The sequence below is a fragment of the Pongo abelii genome, chromosome 16, assembly GCF_028885655.2.
Source record: "Pongo abelii isolate AG06213 chromosome 16, NHGRI_mPonAbe1-v2.0_pri, whole genome shotgun sequence".
NCBI lineage: Eukaryota > Metazoa > Chordata > Mammalia > Primates > Hominidae > Pongo > Pongo abelii.
In genome coordinates this window covers 80,603,393-80,619,360 of record NC_072001.2, presented here as the reverse complement: position 1 = coordinate 80,619,360, position 15,968 = coordinate 80,603,393, and the positions used below count along the sequence as shown (strand labels likewise).

Below are 15,968 nucleotides of genomic sequence, written 5' to 3'. Positions count from 1 at the left end.
TCTCTTGTGGGCATTTAGTGCCATAAATTTCCCTCTACACACTGCTTTGAATGTGTCCCAAAGATTCTGGTATGTTGTGTCTTTGTTCTCATTGGTTTCAAAGAACATCTTTATTTCTGTCTTCATTTCATTATGTACCCAGTAGTCATTCAGGAGCAGGTTGTTCAGTTTCCAGGTAGTTGAGCAGTTTTGAGTGAGTTTCTTAATCCTGAGTTCTAGTTTGATTGCACTGTGGTCTGAGAGACAGTTTGTTATAATTTCTGTTCTTTTACATTTGCTGAGGAATACTGGCTAGCCATATGTAGAAAGCTGAAACTGGATCCCTTCCTTACACCTTATACAAAAGTTAATTCAAGTTGGGTTAAAGACTTAAATGTTAGACATGAATCCATAAAAATCCTAGAAGAAAACCTAGGCAATACCATTCAGGACATAGGCATGGGCAAGGACTTCATGTCTAAAACACGAAAAGCAATGGCAACAAAAGCCAAAACTGACAAATGGGATCTAATTAAACTAAAGAGCTTCTGCACAGCAAAAGAAACTACCATCAGAGTGAACAAGCAACCTGTAGAATGGGAGAAAATTTTTGCAATCTACTCATCTGACAAAGGGCTAATATCCAGAATCTACAATGAACTCAAACAAATTTACAAGAAAAAAACAAACAACCCCATCAAAAAGTGGGCGAAGGATATGAACAGACACTTCTCAAAAGAAGACATTTATGCAGCCAAAAGACACATGAAAAAATGCTCATCATCACTGGCCATCAGAGAAATGCAAATCAAAACCACAATGAGATACCATCTCACACCAGTTAGCATGGCGATCATTAAAAAGTCAGGAAACAACAGGTGCTGGAGAGGATGTGGAGAAATAGGAACACTTTTACACTGTTGGTGGGACTGTAAACTAGTTCAACCATTGTGGAAGTTAGTGTGGCGATTCCTCAGGGATCTAGAACTAGAAATACCATTTGACCCAGCCATCCCATTACTTGGTATATACCCAAAGGATTATAAATCATGCTGCTATAAAGACACATGCACACGTATGTTTATTGTGGCAGTATTCACAATAGCAAAGACTTGGAACCAACCCAAATGTCCAACAATGATAGATGGGATTAAGAAAATGTGGCACATATACACCGTGGAATACTATGCAGCCATAAAAAATGATGAGTTCATGTCCTTTGTAGGGTCATGGATGAAACTGGAAACCATAATTCTCAGCAAACTATCGCAAGGACAAAAACCAAACACCGCACATTCTCACTCATAGGTGGGAATTGAACAATGAGAACACGTGGACACAGGAAGGGGGACTTCACACACTGGAGCCTGTTGTGATATGGGGGAAGAGAGGAGGGATAGCATTAAGAGATGCACCTAATGTTAAATGACGAGTTAATGGGTGAAGCGCACCAGCGTGGCACATGTATACATATGTAACTAACCTGCACATTGAGCACATGTACCCTAAAACTTAAAGTATAATAAAAAAAATGCAGAGAAAAAATAAAAAAATAAAAAAAAATAAAGTCTTAAACTTTGGCACAGAGAAATGTGAGTCTCAATTAGCTGGTCTAGATGAGGTCATTTAACTCCCAGATATGAAAACAATGAACTACCAAGGCAAAGCATAAATTGTTGGTGTGGATATTCTATTTTATTTTGTCTAGAAAACCTTGGAAATAAGATTCTAGTAAACAGTGGAATTGTTTCTCCTTAGAGATTTTGGTAGTCATTACTCAATGTTTTAATAAACGTTTCCCCAGGGTCTACTATTTGTAAGCATCTTGATCAGCACTAGGGATATAAAAAATATGAGATAGAGTGTTTTATTCTTGAGGAGGTCAGTGAGGGAGACAGCTATATATGCAAATAATTACAGTATGGTAGGGATAGACATTTTATTATTGAATTCTATACCAAGTGATTTCTGTTGTTAGGAGTGACACTAGGGAGTAAAGAGGGACTAAGGAGGTTAGGGAACAGTGACCTGGGCAATAAAGAGAAACTAAGGTCACCAGGCCAAAAATCCTGGATGACTGAAGGAGGCAGCCAGTTCTGCCTAGGAGAGTCTTTCAGAAGCTCTTTACTTCTACATCATATATTAGCAATTTCAATGATGATTACTAAGAGAAAAACAAAAGTAAATTTTAAAGCACAAGAATATCTTTGTTACAAAGAAGGCATTTTGTTATTTATAATAAAATCTCATGTTGGTTCTGCTTTGTAGTTGACCTTTTAATGATATTTTTCATTGGGAGCAGCTTCCCACTTTGCAAATGAAGAAAGTAAACAAAGAAAGAGTAAAAGATCATCCACAGTGATATTGCCGGAAACAGCGATGAATTTGCTCTGCTCTAAATGGGTGCATCTATAAATTTGATATTAGAAGGCCTGTAACATTAGAACAGATAACCTTGTAGGGTAGAACTATTTAAGAGGGATTGATGGTGCACAAAATTAGAAAACAGTGGTCCATATTCAATATTTTTATTTTATATATTGGCTAGTTGAAGTGGTTGGTGTTCTTATTCCTTAAAACCTATTAAAAAGTAAGACACTTCAAAGAACCTTTTATCTCAGTGTTCTAGGTCTGTCTATTAGCCAAAGTGCCCTTTTCCATTATTATCACAAGCTACTCCTAGAATCTTCTCTGCATCCGACAGAAATTTCCTGTCTGGCAGTTACAACCAGTTTTTGTTTACTTTACTTTCTTTTATTTAAGAACTTTCAAAAATCAGTGATTAACTCTTTGGTTACTTCAGAGATAATGAATATAATCAGTATACACTTATTTTTCCTTATATTTGAGATTTTCTTCAACAATTTTGCTCCTTTTTAAAGAAAGTTGTTTGTAGATCACTCAAAAGATTTAAAGCCTTGAGTTTTATAAGTGGTGCTTGGGCGCGCTTTTTTGTTTGTTTGTTTTAAACTACATTTGGGGCAAATTATTTCTTACCTTCCATTTGCCAGAATTTCACCTGTCATAGACCAGAATAATTGTCTCCACCTTTTCTGTAAGAATAGTTTAAAAGGTAAGTGCTAGTAGGACATTAAATCAGAGTAGTTACTAAATTTCAAAGTATTATATCATAGTGATTATGAATATTGTTACAGCTGGAGGCAGTCTTCTTTGGATCCTATTAGGTTGTCTTCTTGGTTCTAGTGCAAGGTGTGGCAAAGCTTTACTTTTGAATTAGCATTTTATACTTTTGCCATCTTCAGAGAGTTTGTAGAACATTGACCGCATCGTTAGGTGGTTGGGTTCAGGAAAGCAAATACTAACTCTGACTGTAGTAGCTACCTGAAGCACCTGTTGAGAATTAGGAGGTTTATAGGGGACATTTGGTAAAGAGGGGTGTCATCTATTAGCATCTGACATGATTGCAAGCTGGGAACAGAGGGAGTGGGTTTTATGTTACTTATACCACATGTTTGCTAAATTCATAAAGGAGAATTAGAATAGGTATTTATTCTAATTAATAAATTATAAATTTATAAGTTATAACTTATAAATTATAACTTATAAATTAATGAGTCATTCTTAGCATATCCCTCTTCAGAAAATCCTTCTCTCTGTTCACATACCTCCAGTGAGAAGCTCACTGCCTGCCTGATCCCACTCTGTCGTTGGACAGCTCTGTTATAAATTCTCCCCTGTAGTATCATTTTTCTTCCTGTACATTTATTACTGTGTGTATCAAACATTTATGAAACCCTAATATAAGGGGTTTCTGGCAAGGGTTAATTATGAGGTTTTGTGTCATTTATCCTTTTTGCCCATTTGAAAATTTTTAAATATTCACAGGAAGTTGCCAATATAATACAGAGATCTCCTGTCTACTCTTCACCAGTTACCCCCAATCATAACATCTTACAAAACTATATTATAATAGCAAAACCATAAAATCGACAATGGTATAATCCATAAGCCTTATTCAGATTTCACTAGTTTATATACATTTGTGTGTGTGTGTGTGTGTATGCATGCATGCATGCATGCAATTTTGTTACCTGTGTAGATTTGTCTAACTATCAAAATAGTCAAGATACAAAGCTGTTCTGTACCTACAAAGATCTCCCTTATGCTACCCCTTCATAGTTACCCTCAATCTTCCCTCCCTCTGCCAATTCCTGGTCCCTGGCAACCATTAATCTGCTCTCCATTTCTGAAATGTCATCATTTCGAGAATGCTATATAAATGGAATCATTCAGTATTTGTATATAGCCTTTGAGATTGGCTTTTTACACCCAACATGATTCCCTTGAGATCTATCCAAATTGTTTCGTATATCAATAGTTATGCTGGTTGGTGTTCTTTTTAATAATTACAGATACATTTCCTTCTAAGACTACAATAAACATTTGCCTAACTATATGAACATTTGAAATATTATAAAAGTGATTAAACTTGTAGAGCTGTTCAATTTGAATTCAGTCATTTTACAGTACATATGATATCTCAACTTTGATAATTTGTTGCTGAACTGTGAGGGCTAATGAGGAGTGGAAAACTGAGAGTCAGGAGACCCCATTCTTCTGTCTGTTTTTAACCAGCTCTGGGAACACATGCTCATGATTCAACTCATTTGTGCTGCTGCTGATGTGGCCAAGGGTTGTCTCCCTGATAAGGTAATTGTCAGGATGAAATGAGACATAAAAGTCAAAATATAAATTTACCTATAGTATGTCAAACAAAAATAAATATGCACAGTACAAATTAAAAGGAAATATACTGAATTATTAACTGATTGTGTCTGGTATAATGAGATTGATAATAACAAGTTGTTTAGTTTTTTTAAAAAGTATTTGCCTTTTCTGATTTTTCCATAATGAAGGCATATTTTATCTTTGTTTTTCTGTTCATAAAAATAATGCATACTTAATAAAAATTGAAACATGACAGATATTTACAATAGGAAATAAAAACTTACTGAAATTCCCCACCCAGACTTAACGATTTTGAACTCTTTGTTGTATTTTTTTTCTATGCACATAGTAAGCTTTTATTATTGAAACAGAAAATGAGAATTTGCTGTGCATATTGTTTTGCATCTTATTTATTTATTTGAGACAGAGTCTTGCTCTGTCACCCAGGCTGGAGTGCAATGGTGCCATCTTGGTTCACTGCAATCTCCACCTCCTGGGTTCAAACAATTCTCCTGCCTCAGCCTCCTAAGTAGCTGAGACTACAGGCGCACGCCACCATGCCCAGCTAATTTTTGTATTTTTTAGTAGAGACAGGGTTTTGCCATGTCGGCCAGGCAGGTCTCAAACTCTCGGCCTCAGGTTATCTGCCTGCCTCAGCCTCCCAAAGTGCTGGGATTACAGGTGTGAGCCACTGCGCCCGGCCGCATCTTACTTTTCACTAAGCTATCTTGAATATTTTTCCGTAGGTATACATATAGTTCTAATAGCTATATTGTTACTTCACTGTGTACATGTAGTATTCATTCAGTTAGTCAGCTGTTATTCATTGAATACTTGCTGTGTTTAAGGCACCATGGTGGGGAAACTACGATGAATAATATATGAAGCTTACATTTTTGTGGGAAGACAGGCATTAGTGATGATTAATTTCTCAATTGACCATTTGATTACAAATGTTATAAGCACTAGGAAAGAGCAGTACAGGAGCTATGTAAGTGCCTATTAGAGAGACTTAACCTGCTTTGGGAACCAGGGAGAATTTTCCAGAGAAAATAACTTTGTGATAAAATCTAAGTATGTTTATGTAAGAATTAGGAAATGGGTGATGAAGGAATAGTACATAGAAAAATAGATATATACATATACAGCTGGAAGGCTGTATGTCAAAATGGCAATCATATTTATTTGTGGGTGATGGCATTACAGAAGTTTTAAAAGTCTCTATTTTCTAATTTTTCTATGGTGAACATGTATTTATCATTTGACTAAAATAGAAAAACTAAACCTATTGGGTATGTGAATACACATGCACATAGAGAAAAACGAAACTGATAAAATATATCTCACAGTGTTAATACTGTGGTGGCATTACAGTTAGCTATTGAATTTTTTAAACAGGCTTTTTAAGAGCAGTTTTAGATTTATAAAAAAATTGAGAAGATGGTACAAGAGTTTCCATATGCCCTCCCCCCAATACACACATACCCTATCATATTTATTAACATCTTATGGTGCATTTGTTACAATAAATAAACCAATATTGATATTATTAGCTAAAGTTCATAGTTTATTAAAATTTCCTTAGTTTTTACCTATATCATTTTTCTGTTCCAGGATCCCATCTAGGATACCACACTTATATTTAGTTTTCAGGTCTTCTTATTCTTCTCTTGGCTGTGATGATTTCTTTGATATTCTTTATTTTTTATGTTCTTGACAATTTAGAGGAGTACTGGTGAGGGATATTGTAGAATGTCCCTCTTTTGTGATTTGTCCAATGTTTTTCTCATGATTAGACTCATGGGTTTTTTTCCTGTACATATATAATATATATAGTTGTTGATTTTTATTTTTTTATTTTTTATTTTATTTTTATTTTTACTTTTATTTTTTTTACTCATCCATGTTTCTGTTTATATATAGGATAACAAATTCAGGAACAATGGGAAAGTAATATATAAAACCCTAATAGGAAATACAATAGAGATTACAAAACACTACCATTTGATTTTTTATGCAAATACTTAAATATTCCAATATTTTTACTCACTTGCTAAATAAAGCACATGACTCGAAATGCTAAATAATTCTGTTAGTCTAAATCTTTTAAAGAATAAAATGTTGGTGAAAAACCAAAGTTGTTTAGTAAGGTATGTATGACCTTGTTTATTATCTATCATAGACATCAAGATGATCATAGTTAATACCAATTTAAGCTTTACAGAATACTGTTTTAGGCCCAATATTGACATATTAAGTGAAAGTATCAGAGAATCTTGTATTTATGGCATCAGGTTATAAAGACCTATTCAAAACCATTTTTGTCAAAGTTTAAACACTGGAACAAAAGTCAAATTGTTTCTAAATGAGACACAAAATGATTCTTGCTATTAGTACAAATTTTGTCCCATGGGTAATACTATTGTCTTTTCTTTTTAAAAAAAATTATTTCGATTTTTATTTTAGATTCAGGGAACACATGGGCGGGTTTGTTAGCTGGGTATACTGTGTGATGTTGAGGTTTAGGGTACGGATGATGCTGTCACCCAGGTGGTGAGCAGAGTCCCAGTAGGTAGTTTTTCAGCTCTTGCTCCCACTCCACACCCTACCTCCCCAGTGTCTATTATTCCCATGGGTCCTCAGGTATTACTATTTTCAAGTTTTTTTCTTTACATGAAACTACTGAAAGCAAAAGTATGTCATGCTTATAGGTTACTCTGTACATTTATCATTCTATTAATAAACATCTTAAGTAATTAAGTAGTATATTAAGGCCATAAACCAAGTCATTATCTCCTATCAAAGGACTACTGTTATTCAATCATCTAGAAAATTCATTTTAGGCAGGGCGCAGTGGCTCACATCTGTAATCTCAGCACTTTGGGAGGCTGAGGTGGGTGGATCATGAAGTCAGGAGTTCGAGACCACCCTGACCAGCATGGTGAAACCCTGCCTCTACTAAAAATACAAAAATTAGCTGGGCATGGTGGTGTGTGCCTGTAATCCCAGCTACTCAGGAGGCTGAGGCAGGAGAATCACTTGAACCCAGGAGGCAGAGGTTGCAGTGAGCTGAAATTGCACCATTGCACTCCAGCCTGGGCGACAGAGAGAAACTCTGTCTTAAAAAAAAAGAAAATTCATCTTAATGGGTTATGTTGCAGGGTTGAGGTTAGCCTACAGACACAAAATAGGTTAACTGAAAATTTTTTTTTTTCGTATCAGGTTTTAATTTTTTCATTGGAACAGGATTTGAGGGTGGGGATACTAAATGTGGCAGGGTTCAACAAATTTACATTTTATCAAAATAAGGTTCTTAAAGAATACAATGATAGCATATGCTTTAACTCTTATAACACAAACCCTCATATTACTTGATGGTCACAGAAAAATACTGTAATGCTTTAAACAAAAGTTTTAAAATACATCAGTGACACAAGTTTTGAAAGGAAGACCACAGAAATAAAGTACCATTCTCATCACATCATATCAAGGGTATATACTGTCAGCATGACTTATCACTGTTGATCTTAACCTTGATCACTGGCTGAGGTAGTGTTTGCCAGGTTTCTCCATTGTAAAGTTATTCTTTTCCCCTCTTTCCATATACTACTCTTTAAAAGGAAGTCTTGGCCGGGCACAGTGGCTCACACCTGTAATCCCAGCACTTTGGGAAGCTGAGGTGGGTGGATAATCTGAGGTCAGGAGTTCGAGACCAGCCTGACCAACATGGAGAAATCCCGTCTGTACTAAAAAAATATACACACACACACACACACACACACACACACACACATACATATTAGCTGGGGCGTGGTGGCGCATGCCTGTAATCCCAGCTACTCGGGAGGCTGAGGCAGGAGAATCGCTTGAACCCAGGAGGTGGAGGTGGAGGTGAGCCAAGTTCGCGCCATTGCACTCCAGCCTGGGCAACAAGAGTGAAACTCCATCTCAAAATAAACAAATAAATAAATAAAATAAAAGGAAGTCTTTATGCACAGCCTATGTTAGGCTGCACTTCTTAGAAGAAGTGAATAAAGTATTTGATTATTCTGCCTAGGAAATTTGTTTATTCTTCCTCATTTATTTACTTACTCAATTATTTATATTGGTATGAACTTGAAGACTTATTTTATACTTTGGATTTTAATCCAGTATTACTTTATTTTATTGCTCATATTGTTTCAGCTTTAACCATTGGAAGTTCTTTCAGTTGCCTCCTGCGCCCCTTTGACATACCCATGTCAACAAGATTTTGTGTGTGTTTAAGCATTTAAAAAATTTTCTGACACTACAAAATGCCCCAGGTTTATCTTGTGTATTTCCTGTGATAGCCCTAGAAATAGCCATTTTTGCCAAAGAGCCTTCCTTTTATTAGAGAATAGTGTAAGAAACCAAAATCTACATGTTATTTTGTTTTTGCTTAATATTCTATTTCTACTTCTGGTTTTTCCTTTTATTTTAAAAGGCTTCTGATAAGCCAAATATAAATTCTGCCATGTTAAATGTATTTTGGCTCATTGATTATCCGTTTCTACCTACCTTGTCCTTCTCTTCCTCCTCTGTTTAGACATCTTTCAGCTAGGGTTGGCCCTGTGACACAGTGCTGGCCAGGGACATGTAAGTAGGAGTCCATTGGGGAGAGCTTTCTTTCCATAATCAAAAATCAAAACCTTATGGGAGATATTTTTAGGCCTTCAGCCTTCTTCCTGCCAGGAATATGGAACTCATGCCTGGAGGTTCATCATGAGTATGAAAACAAATTCGAGGGAATGCACAGCAGATGGATAGAAGGACCTTGTTTTGTGATGTCATTGATGACCTGCAGTCGAACCATTCCTGGTCTGCCCAGCCCCAGACTGCTGATTGCTTAAAATAAAATCCTGTGTGTTTAAATTGTTTTTACCTGGTTTTTCTGTAATTGTAGCCCCACACATAGTCTTAGCCAATTCAGTTATTTATTTGGTTGGCAGAATTGTTATTTGTTTATTTATAAAATACTTGTTGAAGACCTACCATGTGTAAGCCTCCATAAAATGGAGCACAAAGAAAGAAACTCTTATCAGTCAGTATTGGCTCCGTACTCTCTGAACCCAGGTTTAATAATGATGTACAGAATAAGATAATTACATGAGTAACTATAATTAAAAATGGAATACAGTAATATGTGTCACTTAGTTGGTCGCAGTTACCTGTCATCCGTTACTGTAATCTATTTCTTTTATTGTATTCTCTGTGTCAGCAAAAAGTTTCACTATTTACCTAGTTTCAGAACAGACACCCAGGAGTAGTACTAGTCCCTTTATTTTCTCTAACTCCCCACGCCCTGTTTTTCCTACGTTGTAAAAATTTTTTGGTCCATTTTCTTTTTTTCCTTTACTCCTGCACTAATTATGACTGTCATAAATTTGTCTCACATGGTTCCTACAACTCTTCATACCTAGTATCCCTACTCCCAGTATTCATCCCTCCCCACACTACTAACTAGGCAGTCTTTCTAAAGGCACTTTAAAATCTTGTTTTTCTCTTCAGTAAAATTGTATATTGGCTCTGCGTAGTCTCTAGTGTAAAGTTCAAATTTTTTCTCCTGTGAAAGCCCTTCAGGATCTGAACCTGCCTGGCTATCCAGCTCCGCCTTATGGCACTGTCCTCATTACACAGTGCCCCCCACCAGACACACACCTTATCTCATTCCAAACATTTAACAACTTCTGCCTTTAGTTTTCTTTTTCTTTTTTTTTTTTTTGTGGGGGGTGCGGGGGTTGGAATCTCGCTGTGTTTCCCAGGCTAGAGTGCAGTGGTGCAATCTTCGCTTGCTGCAACCTCCCCCTCTTGGGTTCAAGCTATTCTCCCTGCCTCAGCCTCCCGAGTAGCTAGGATTACAGGCGCCCGCCAGCACGCCTATTTTTTGTATTTTTAGTAGAGACGGGGTTTCGCCATGTTGGCCAGGCTAGACTTGAACTCCTGACCTCAAGTGATCCGCCCGCCTCTGCCTCACAAAGTGTTGGGATTACAGGCGTGAGCCACTGCACCCGGCCTGCCTTTACTTTTCTATGTCCTCATTTATTTCCGAACATTCCTTCAACCCTGAAATTCTTACTACTCTCGATGCCTTTTAGGCCTTAATTAAGACTTAGAGCTGGTCATTCAGAAAACTTCTGAATTCTCAACCTATCCCTGTCAAGAATTCCTCTACCCAGCCTCTGTTATTGCATAATAACTCTGGCAGTTATCATATGGGAGATGCCTCTTGAATTCATCTACTTCCGTCTTCATTACCACCACTTTGTTCTAGGCTACCATCATAATAACCTATTTAAATGGTCTGTCTGCACCTACTTTAATAACTTGTGAAATCTATTCTTTAACCAGTATCCAGTGATTTTTCAAACTACAGATCTGATCATTATGGCCCTGTGTTTAAAAAATGTTCTCTGGTTACCTAATGATCTTAGGCTGTAAACTAATACCTAAAATGTCCTGCATAGATTTGTTCCTATCTACCTACTTCTCAAGCCTCATTGGGTTTTTGTTTGTTTGTTTAGTTCTTTAAACATACCATGCTCCTTCTCATCTCAGAACCTTTGCATGTGGTATTCCCCTGTCCGAAACATTTATCAGTTAGATTTCATCCTTCAGATCTCAACCCTTCTTCAGGTTATCCCCAAGCCAGGTCTAGGTCAGATTCCTTTGTTGTATGTTTTACTTTCCATGTCTTTTGCATAAACTTATATAGTGGAGCAAGCTGACAAGCACATAGTTGCATTTAATTTTCAACATTGGTTGTAGCTCCCATCTAAAAGTAGCTTTTCTGCATGTGCCCTTCTAGAAACCTTCACTTGTATGCAACTGGTCGTTTCACTCATCTCATTAGACTCCTGTCCTGTTTGGACTTCATGGTGCAAACTACTTAAATGTGGCTCTTGTCAGCATCCTAGGTTCTTTTGCTCAAAACCTTTTTTACAGCCCAAGCCATTTGTTCTCCAATTTTTAGTCGTGGTTTATTTTTTGTGCTTTGATATGAAACCTGCAGAGAAAGCAGTTGTTTACTTTGTTCAGAAAAGTTCTGAGTAATTTAAGTTCGCTTAAACAGTGCTATGACCAAGCTAGGAACATAAGAGACTTGTAAAAGGAGTGACTCAGGGACCCCAGACTTAAACCTATTAGTTCAAACTTTTGTATGACTTCATGAATTCCTGAAAAACATCCAGATTTGGCCATAAGTTTAAACATATATCACAAAGTCATAGGCTCAAGCATTCAAAGAGGCTTTAGAGTTACTGAGTTTTAGTCCAGCCACCTCTGTTCAATGTCAGTTGGTTTCTGAATGTTCTCTACCACCCATACATAAGAGATTGTCTTCCTTCCATGTAGTGAGCTGAAACCTATCTCCTTACAAATTTAGTCCACTAGTTTGGGTTCTTAGCACTGTTTGTGAAATGACAACTCAGGTATGAGAAGACAGCTACCATGTTCTCCCTAAACAGTTTTTCTCCAGGAAGAATAGCCACAGTTCCTCATATGTCATGACTTAAAGTTCTTTTATTGTCCTGTTTGAATATTTAAAGTTTTGATTGTTTGAATGTTTTGGATTACTCACCACTATGTCCTTTTCTATTAGTATAAATAATAAAGGTGATTGTATATAAAACAAGTTAATACTTTTTTATGGCAAATAAAAAATATGCAATGACAAATTAGTTGTGAGACTGAAATACTACTTGGTGTTTATCTCACAGATCTAAAAAGCTATTTAGGCTTTTTTGGTGGATTAAATAAAGGGTGGGGACAGAGGATAGTTGAAGGAAACTGGAATAGGTGATTATTTATGTAATGTGTGACCACTTCCTTCACTTTATTATACCATTACATTTGCATATTACTATCATTTTCAATCTGTGATCAGCTGTTTAATTTTAGAAATGCAATGTATTCAACATTTTGCAACCACCACGTGTAGACTATTGATTTTCTGGAAGCTGTAAAGGTGTTTTTTTTTTTTTCCCTTGACAGAATGGAAAATGCACATTCTGTCATTAATTATAAAACTTGTGGCAGCCTTATATGTCATTCCTTCTGTCTGTGCAGAATACAGATTTACTACTTGCCTCAATTAGGAGAGTCAAAAGCAATGGTGGCTGCCAAACTTTCTATGAACTTCAAAGTCCTAAGCATAATTTGTCAGGGGTTTCTAAGATTTCTCTTTTTACTTTTCCTTTATCTTACTCTGGGATAAAACCTCCATAAATGAGAAAAGACATATTCATCTTTGGTAATGACACAAACTTGTTCCTTTCTGATCTTTTGCCACTCAGGTGTTAAAGTATTAATATCAAAGAAAATTATAAAATGACTTTATACTAATTATTTTATATGCAGCAAACATTGGAAAAGGAATATTCTTCTCCTTTTACCTGATGTTTGTGGTTTTACTCGTACTCCTGAAATGCAGGCATTTCAAATAGAATCTTTCCAAAGTACTGCTTTTTTTGGATTTTTTTTGGCTTTGATTTTGTATTGTATACAGTGAAATTTTTGCATGATGTCATCTTGTTGACCCAGCTTTGAGCAGAAGTTTTAGTATCCACAGCATCTCAATAATTTAGCTTGTTTTTTCTTCTCCCTCATTGTAACATTTGTTGAAAGGTACAGGACCAAGAAAAGTCCTTGTGCAACATAAGCAAGCATTTAATTAAGGGGTAATGCCTGTGGTACCAGAGTATGCGAAGTGAAACAGAGATGCTTAATCAGCCACAAAAGCTATTTACTGCTTCGTAAACCTCAGTGCTCAGTGTCATAAATATTATTACTGTTCTAGGACTTCAGAAAAGCAATGAAATATCAAAACTGATTTTTCTCTACTGTTAAAGTATGGAAAGCTTTCCTCCTAATAGAACTCGTAATGAAGCTGACATTTGGGAGAAGCATACATAACTGAAATTTATTAAGTGGAATGTGATCAGAAGGGACTGAAATACAAATGAGGGGTATGTTGAAAGTAAAGCACGGAGGAAAAGGTTTTATCTCTACTAAGCCTGAAGTTATACTGAGGAATAAGTCACATAATATTGCCATATATATTTCAAACGCCTACATGGGCATGGACTAATAGATGCTTCCTGTCCATTAGCTTAAATCTTTATAGCAACTCTGTAAACTTAAGTTGGTTCCAGTTTTACGAATGAGGACATGGAAGGAAGCTCAGAGAGATTAAGTCACATAGATGTGTCTGATAATGCCTGTGCTCTTTCTAGTACTTCAAACTGCTTATTAGATGAAAGCTTATATTAAAATAGCCTTTAAAATATTTATTGTGTTGAATATCTGTTAGTATACCTGAAAAGCTCAATTGTGCCGTGTTAATTCTTAAATTTTTAACCTTTTATTTATTCTGTTTTCAACACTTGTTAAGCAGCTAGTATATTCCTAACACTAAGTATTATGAAGCCTGTAACTAAATAAAGGACAAAAGTATTCTCAGAATTTCCATAGTTAAGTCTAAAGGAGGATTTAAACTTGAATTGTTGAAGAGGTCTTGTTGATTCCTTCCCACTGAGTCTTCCTCTTCAGAGTTTACCAGGTAAATACCCCATCCTATATACTCAAAATTTGAGAGCAGGATCAAAGAGAGCAGGGTTCTCTTTTCCAGTACTTGGACTATTTGCCAGATCCTTTCCAAATTGTATCCCTTCTGTTGAGAAGGGGAAGTACATGCAAAAGCTAAAATGCATAATCCAATTTACTCTATATGATCCAGCTTACAAGCACAAATAAGGAAAGAGTTTATAGTCTTGTTGAAATGCCTTGATAGAGAGGAAATTGTATACAGTGGAAACCTAGAGGAGGTAGTTAGCATAAGACCTCCTGAAGAGGAGTGGTTTTTATAAATAAACTGATTGTTAAGAGAAGGCAAAAGAAAGCTGGTTAGTAAGGAAGCTAAGGGAAGGCTTTTGTGATGATTCTAAAATTTTATTAACCCAAATGTTTGTATCTATCAATTGATTACACTTCTCTTTCCTTTGTTATCTACTGTCACTCTGTAGATCTTTTATTCCAGTAATGTTTTCAAAAGGACTCTATGTTCTTTGTGGAAATGTCAGCATTAGAAGTTTAAAAGTTTCAGTTGTTGATGCTTACTTAAGACGGTTTAACCAAACATTGTGTCCAGTTCCCTCATTTTACCCATAAAGAAGCTAAGGTCCAAATAAGCTATGGTACGCTTAATGTCAGATACAGTAAGCATCAGAACCTGGGACTTGGCTTGCTGTTAGTCATGGTTTCTGTCGTGAATCTCTAGTTGAAAAATGCATGAAGGTTACTTATGGTTTAATAATAAAAATAATTTATGTTTCCATTTGCTATTTTTCTTCATTGGCTTTAAGAGAGAAGTGATTGAAGAAATATGAAGTAATAGAAATATTTGACATAGTCTTATGGGCAATAATTTAGGTAAAACATATGGAACCTTTAATTCAGAAGGTTCAGCTTTCTAAAGAGGAGTCATTTAATTTTGAAAGATGTTTATGTACATGCCATCTTTCTAATGTATAATATAGTGGAAAGACAGCAAATTTAATAAAAAGCCTTATTCTGTGAGGTAATGTTGGCAATAGCACTTGTAAGCTGAGATTTATTCATACATTCTTCCTTTAACTGGCCTTTTAACTGAAGTAAAATTGATGGGAAAAGCATGAAGTTATGGAGAGTCTGGAATTGGGATGCCTTTGGTTGACTGTGATTATCATAGTGTATTTCAACCTTGAAACTGAGCCCTGGATGACAGAGGAAAGCAGCTGAGACATAAGAAAATGCCAAAGACAAAATAACCTTCAGCCAGTCTATAAAAGGAATGATTAGGCAGTTCAAAACGTAAATGCCAAATTTTATCACATGGCCATTTCCTGCGATTTTAAGTGATTATAACTATTCTTTCTCTGGAACTAGAAATACACTTTAATTCTGATTGGCATAGGAAAGTATCCTGCATCTACTATCAGCCTTTTTCTAGTTGCCTTATCCAGGAAATCGTGTATGCAGGTAAACCAAATAATTTCTGAAAAACAATGCAAGTGTTATAAAAGTGAAAGGACAAAAGTGTTCTCAGAATTTCCATAGTTATGTCCAAAGGAGGGTTTAGAACTTGAATTGTTTAAGAGGTCTTACTGAGTCCTTTAAACTCTTAGTCCTTTAAACTCTTCCTGACTCTTAGTCCTTTAAACTCTTCCTCACTAATGAGTCTTCCTCCATCATCTTTCTTAATATACTTTTAAAAATTCAGGACCAAAAAGAGAAACGACTAAGCA

General features: G+C 36.0%; 1 protein-coding gene and 1 long non-coding RNA gene across 48 annotated transcripts in view; one reads left to right on the top strand and one right to left on the bottom strand.

Annotated features, from left to right (window-relative positions):
* The window catches only part of LOC129050160 (uncharacterized), a 74,173-nt gene extending 64,720 nt beyond the window's left edge, over nucleotides 1-9,453 (bottom strand). For both annotated transcript variants that reach the window (XR_008513690.2, XR_008513689.1), the window contains exon 1: nucleotides 9,208-9,453. This is a non-coding gene — a long non-coding RNA (uncharacterized LOC129050160). The remainder of the gene's footprint in view (nucleotides 1-9,207) is intronic.
* Nucleotides 1-15,968, top strand: part of PEAK1 (pseudopodium enriched atypical kinase 1) — a 313,738-nt gene that overhangs the window by 98,897 nt on the left and 198,873 nt on the right.